Source organism: Ranitomeya variabilis, chromosome 2 (assembly GCF_051348905.1).
Source record: "Ranitomeya variabilis isolate aRanVar5 chromosome 2, aRanVar5.hap1, whole genome shotgun sequence".
In the NCBI taxonomy this organism is placed as follows: domain Eukaryota; kingdom Metazoa; phylum Chordata; class Amphibia; order Anura; family Dendrobatidae; genus Ranitomeya; species Ranitomeya variabilis.
In genome coordinates this window covers 394,509,795-394,516,224 of record NC_135233.1, presented here as the reverse complement: position 1 = coordinate 394,516,224, position 6,430 = coordinate 394,509,795, and the positions used below count along the sequence as shown (strand labels likewise).

The window sequence follows — 6,430 nt, the reverse complement described above, 5'->3', positions numbered from 1 at the left end:
CCTGCAGTTGCACAAATGTGAACCAGGCCTGGATGGGACCCGAAACCGCTTTTCTTTTCTGCATTTTGATAATTTTTCCCTTTTCTTCCAAGAGACATAACTTTTTTTATTCTTCCATCAGCATAGCCATAGGAGGACTTTAATTGACACCATTTCTTTTACCAAATACACTGACAAGCAAAAGGGTGACAAGATGATTGTGTATAAAATAATGGCAGTCTCATGTTGGAAGCAGTAGATGACGGTGAGATACGGAGCCGGAAAGCCAGAAGGTCACATCATTGTTACCCTTTTCCTCATTAGTGTAATTTACTTAAAAAAAGGAATAATAAATCTAAGTAGGGTGAAATTGTGAAAAATCTGTAATTCTGCACAGTTGTGTTATATTCTTAGTGTTTATCGTGTGGTAAAAAGGATCCGGCAACACAATTCTCCGATAGAGATGAGCGAACCTGTGGATGTTTAGGTTCACCCACAGAGCATGGGGCACAGCACCCCTACATTATCAGCTTACAAATTTCACTTACACAGGCAATCTTCTATCTTCCGTAGCTTACAGTAGAGCAGCCGCAGATAAAAAGCTCGTAGTTTAGTTTTGGGTACAGCTGGCTGTCCGCCGCGAGGCTTGATACCGCCAGTCCCAGCCACTTTGCCGTAGGACACCTCTCCAATGCTGTTGCCTTAAGGTCCCAGGGGCCGGAAGTGTTTCCTTTGAAAAAATTATTGTTCAAAGCAGGAAACCAAACATGAATGTTTCAGCTAAGGATAATGGCATTATACTCTATTTAACACTGCTCACAAAGAGATGGCGGAAGAGTAGATTTATTTATTTGCAACAGTAGTAGAAATAACACAGCAATCCTGGAAAATGATATCTTTGGCCTAATGGCAATGAGAAAGGAGATGCAAATTATTTGTTTCTCAGACTACTAGAAAACACAGCAGTTTCAATTAACAGAATACTCACAGGCAGGGAGTGCAGAGTGCATACAGCGGCTTTTGTCCCAAGTACTTGCACAGGTGGGGTTGCAGAGTGCACACAGTGGCTTTTGGCCGAGTACTCACACAGGTGGGGGTGCAGAGTGCACACAGCGGCTTTTGGCCCAGTACTCACACAGGCGGGTGTGCAGAGTGCACATAGCAGTTTAAAGGGAACCTGTCACCCCCAATATCAAAGATGAGCTAAGCCCACCGGCATCAGGGGCTTATCTACAGCATTCTGTAATGCTGTAGATAAGCCCCCGATGTATCCTGAAAGATGAGAAAAAGAGGTTAGATTATACTCCCATCTTCATAGGATGACATCCTCTTCTTGTGTTCACACTACGGCTCTGGCACAGGCGTACTGTGTCTGCCCTGTTGAGGGCAGACCAAAATGCTGTAGCGAGCAGGTGCTGGGCCTCTCTGACCTTTCCCGGCACTTGCGCACTGCAGTACATTGATCTGCCCTCAACAGGGCAGACACAGTACGCCTGCGCCGGAGCCGCAACATGAAGGCAAGAAGAGGACGTCATCGTAAGAAGATGTGAGGCCCCGGACCGGACCACGACGCCCATCATACCGGACCGCAGCTGGACCGCCCCTGGTTGAGTATAATCTAACCTCTTTTTCTCATCTTTCAGGATACATGGGGGGTTATCTACAGCATTACAGAATGCTGTAGATAAGCCCCTGATGCTGGTGGGCTTAGCTCATCTTCGATTTTGGGGGTGACAGGTTCCCTTTAAAGGACAGTACTCCCACAGATATGGGTGCAGAGTGCATACAGCAGCTTTTAGCCCAGCACTAGCACTGTACTATGACAGATATGAGTAGCAGAATATAAACAGCGACTTAAAAGACAGTACTGCCACAGGCAGGGGCGTGCAGAGAACGCACAGCGGCTTTTAGCACAGTGCTATCAATTCCCTTATCAGTTCTCCATGATTGTGATATTCAGCAACATTTAAATACGCAAATATCAAAGACTACGCCTCCAGCATCTGTCCTGTACAGGGCGGGCACAGCCTCTAAACCCGCTCCATACACTTGCATCCTGACTGTGTCGTACATGTATGGCAGGGTGTGCAAAGGTGTTAATGAAGATGCATGGGCGGACATACAGCATGTGCAGCCTCTGCGGCTGCACTGGGGCCCGGAGGTGGAGGGGAGCCCCTGCAGGGTGGCTAATAAAGAGGGCAATCTGGCCCTTGGCCAGATTGCCCTCATGTGCGTTGGGCAGGGAGAGATCCCTGCAGCTACGCTGCCTACAAGAGAAAATAGCAGCGGAGCTGCAGGGATCCATCCTGCTTCCTACCCACACTTCCTCTCACACAGACAGCAGCACTGCTGGATGATGTCATCATTCAGTTGCCAGCTGTGCCAGAGAGAGGAAGGCAATGGTGATGCTGCAGCAGAGTGTGCGGAGAGGTGAGAGGTGCTGTGTGCGTCTTTGTGTGTGTAGGGGGAGGAGAGGGCAATGATGGAGAGAAGGCAATAATGGGGTGATGGAGAGGGCAATGATGGGCTGGGAGAGAGGACAATAATGGGATGCGGGGGGAGGGGACAATGAGGGGTGTGGGGGATTGGGATGGGAGGAAGGGAGACTTATAATGGACTTAGGAACAGGGGGAGGTGGAGGAAGACATTATTATCGCTTATTATGTATAACAGTCCCTTAGTATATAGTGTACTCACTTATTATGTGTAGCACAGTCCCTTAGTGTATAGTGTACTCACTAATTCTGTATAACACCATCCTTAGTTACATAGTTTCCTCTTTTATTATGTATAACATCGTCCCTTATTGCATACCATCCTCTCTAGTTATATATAGTGCTGTCCCTTATTATATAGCTTCCTCTGCTGTTATGTACAGTACTGTCTCTTGCATAGTGTATTCTTATTAATTTTGTTATTCACAGCGCCCTCTTTTATTTCATTGTTCTTTCTCTTTTTAGATATAAAATGACTGCTGATGGAGGAGCCGGTGACCAGACGACCAGTCCATCAGTTCCTCCATTAGAAAAGAAGCCTTCCCATGCTCCATCAGCCATCATTGCATTATACAGCTAACAAGACAGGACGGTATGTAAAAAAAAACAGGGATCTATATAATCCAATATGTAAGGGACTGTACTGTACATAACAAGAGAACACACTGTATAATAAGGGAAGGCAATATGCATAATAAAGGAGGGGGACCCAGGCACGTTTCTTGCACAGGGGGCCCAAGCTGTCAGTCTCTGCCCCTGTGAAGATACAATATCTAAATTGGTAGATGTTACAAGCCAAAATCACAAAAGCATTAAAATAATATTTTCCAAATAATGCTGTTATGCAGTGTTAGAAAATGTACCATAAACACATAATAGTTACACATGTTACTTACCTAAATAATACCATAGCCCATTACATATTTATTAATGACCTTGTAGGGGACTACAGATGGGGGCTGGAATGAGCGCAGCTAGATGTAGGCCCCCCATGACTGCGTTGCCAAGGGAGGGTTTTTCTTTGAATTTTTAAATGCTGGGATTGGTAGGAGGGTTATAGGGGAGGAGTTGGGGGTTGGGTGCAGGATTCAGTGGAGGGAAAGTGCGGGAAAATCACCACTTGCCTGAGGGAATCCAGAGTGAAAAGTCCACCACCCCTCCCCTTAGGCAGACTCACCATGGATTCTGTGGATGGCTTAGTGGAGCGATTGCGGGACGTGGCGCATTCTAGGAGGGGCGGCTGGCTGGAGGAGCAGCTGTCATCCTTACTGGGCGATGGAGGATGGCAAGGCAGCAGGACCAGGCGGACGAGGCCCCCAGAAAGGCTTTCACCAGACATGGTGACGCACGGCAGACGGAGGCCACGGAGCCCTCCGGGGACCCTGCAGAGGCCGGGTGCGACAGATCCACACTGTGCAAACTCCGGCAGGAATCCAGGCACCCGTTCTGCAGGCGCGGGTCTGCGGTGCATTCCAGTGGCGAGGGCCGCGACGGCTAGCCAGGCTCCACCCGAAGTGCGGGCCACGCCGGAAGTGCGGCATGCTCGGGCACAATGCGGGACAGCACAGGCCGGGAGAGAGCCCAGCAGCCACGGAGGAGCAGCGGTGAGCGAGGCCAGGTCACCAGCGGTGAGAGGATGGCAGGCGCGAGTGGCAGCTGTGGATGGGCGTCGGGCGGTGTCTACAGCGGCAGATACCCAGGGAGCTGCTGACATGGGAGCACCTGGCAGGGGGAGGGGTCGGCAGAGCAGGATGGCGGGCAGGCAGCCACAAGTGGCTCAGCCATGCCCACGACGCGGGGGCCTTATGTCAGGAGTGGAGAACAGCAGGGCAGCGAATGAAGGAAAACCACGGGAGGCTGCAGCCACATAAAGATCAAGGTCCAAAAGGAGGTCAAGGGAGAGACACGGATCCCCAGCTTCGGTCCCCCTGGTGACATGGAGGCCAGGGGCGTGGGCCTGGAGCAGCAAGGGGACAATGACATGTGCGAGTCTGGAAGCGAGCAGCCAGAGGATGGAGAGCAGCAGTGGTCCAGATGTCCGGCTGGCGGGGACACAGCACCTGCACAGCTTCATGAGTATATGTCAATGTCTCATTTGTCACCATTGGGGGTTAGGTCAGGGGAGGTTAGGGGAAGTCAGAGTGTAGCGGCAGATGTTGGTGGCTTAGCTGGATTGGGTAGCTTGGATGTGTCAGGCATTAGCGATATTCTAGCTGGGGTGTCACATTTTTTGAGGAGTTTAGAGGGGGGAGTTGCTGAAGGCGCTTGGGTGTCACCTGTGTGGGCCTCGTTACAGGGGTCTGGTTATGGATCGCGAGTGGTGAGCAACACAGAGAAGTCAGGGGTGTCGGCGCAGGCATCGTCGGCAGGGGTGTCAGTGTCGGTGCAGACCGAAAAAGACAAGGGTGATTAAGTGAAGTTGGATGATAGAGCAAAAGGAGAGGTGTATGTCTGCATTGAGGGTCCGCTCGGTGCGCATTTAAAGAAAGAAGTGAAGGAAAAAATTTGTAAGGATGAATATGTAGAGATTTTCTCCCTCCTTCCTTTGGAAAAATTAAATTTGGTCAAGGGTAAAAAGGACGACAGTAAGAAGGAGGAGGAGGAGAAGAGAAGGTGGCGGTTGATTCCACAGACATTTGTTAATTGGCTGCAGGCTTTTACAATCTTGGCTAGTGTGATAGGTGAGAAATTTCTGGACAACTGTTCGGGTCTCTTTTGCTATTTGGACGCGATAGGGGAGGCACCGTACTTATGGGGGCAAGGCGTGGCTGCGTTATCATGAGCAGTTTTGTCAGAGGAAGGCGGTTCGACCCGAAATAAGATGGGATCAAAAGGACATTGGGCTTTGGTTGAAGGTGATGGCCCCGGTGAGGTACTGGCAGTCCTTTCATGGGGGTGGAGGTGCCCACAACCAGCAGTATGGAAATGGAAGTGGGGGTCAGCGGACGCAGGGTGCAAAAGAAAAATCGGGAACAGGTTGGCAATTTAAAGGGAACCTGTCACCCCCAAAATGGCTGGTGAGGTAAGCTCACCGGCATCAGGGGCTTATCTACAGCATTCTGTAATGCTGTAGATAAGCCCCCGATGTTACCTGAAAGAGGAGAAAAAGACGTTAGATTATACTCACCCAGGGGCAGTCCCGGTGCGGTCTGGTCAAATGGGTGTCTCCGGTCCGCTCCGGCGCCTCCCATCTTCATTCCATGACGTCCTCTTCGGGTTTTTACGCTGCGGCTCCGGTGCAGGCGTACTTTGTCTGCCCTGTTCAGGGCAGAGCAAAGTACTGCAGTGCGCAGGCGCCGGGCCTCTCGAACCTTTCCGGCGCCTGCGCACTGCAGTACTTTGCTCTGCCCTGAACAGGGCAGACAAAGTACGCCTGTGCCGGAGCCGCGGCGTAAAGACCCGAAGAGGACGTCATGGAATGAAGATGGGAGGCGCCGGAGCGGACCGGAGACACCCATCCGACCTGACCGCACCGGGACCGCCCCTGGGTGAGTATAATCTAACGTCGTTTTCTCCTCTTTCAGGATACATCGGGGGCTTATCTACAGCATTACAGAATGCTGTAGATAAGCCCCTGATGCCAGTGAGCTTACCTCACCAGCCATTTTGGGGGTGACAGGTTCCCTTTAACGATGGCCAATGTAAATATGGAAACGCCTGTAATTCAAACATGTTTGTTCCCACTGCAACGGGGCTTCCCATGGAGCATCAAAGTGTTTTAAGAAAGCAAGGGGTAAGCCAACAGTCGTTTGTGGTCAAGGGGGAGACACCAATGAGGCTTCAAAAGATGGCCCCTTATCTAAATAGGTACCCGGATCAAGAAAAAGTGGGGATTCTTTTACGTGGTTTTTCGGACGGTTTTAGGATTCCTCCACCTAACCACACGGTCCCCTTTACTATTAAGAATTTGAGGTCAGCGGATTTGCATGCTGCGGTTGTTAGTAGTAAGTTGGCAA

At 50.5% G+C, this 6,430-nt stretch overlaps 1 long non-coding RNA gene across 1 annotated transcript in view; it reads right to left on the bottom strand.

Moving 5' to 3' along the window:
• Positions 1 to 537: 537 nt before the first annotated feature.
• Positions 538 to 6,430, bottom strand: part of LOC143809509 (uncharacterized) — a 30,072-nt gene continuing 24,179 nt past the window's right edge. The window contains exon 4 of the long non-coding RNA XR_013222303.1: positions 538 to 709. This is a non-coding gene — a long non-coding RNA (uncharacterized LOC143809509). The remainder of the gene's footprint in view (positions 710 to 6,430) is intronic.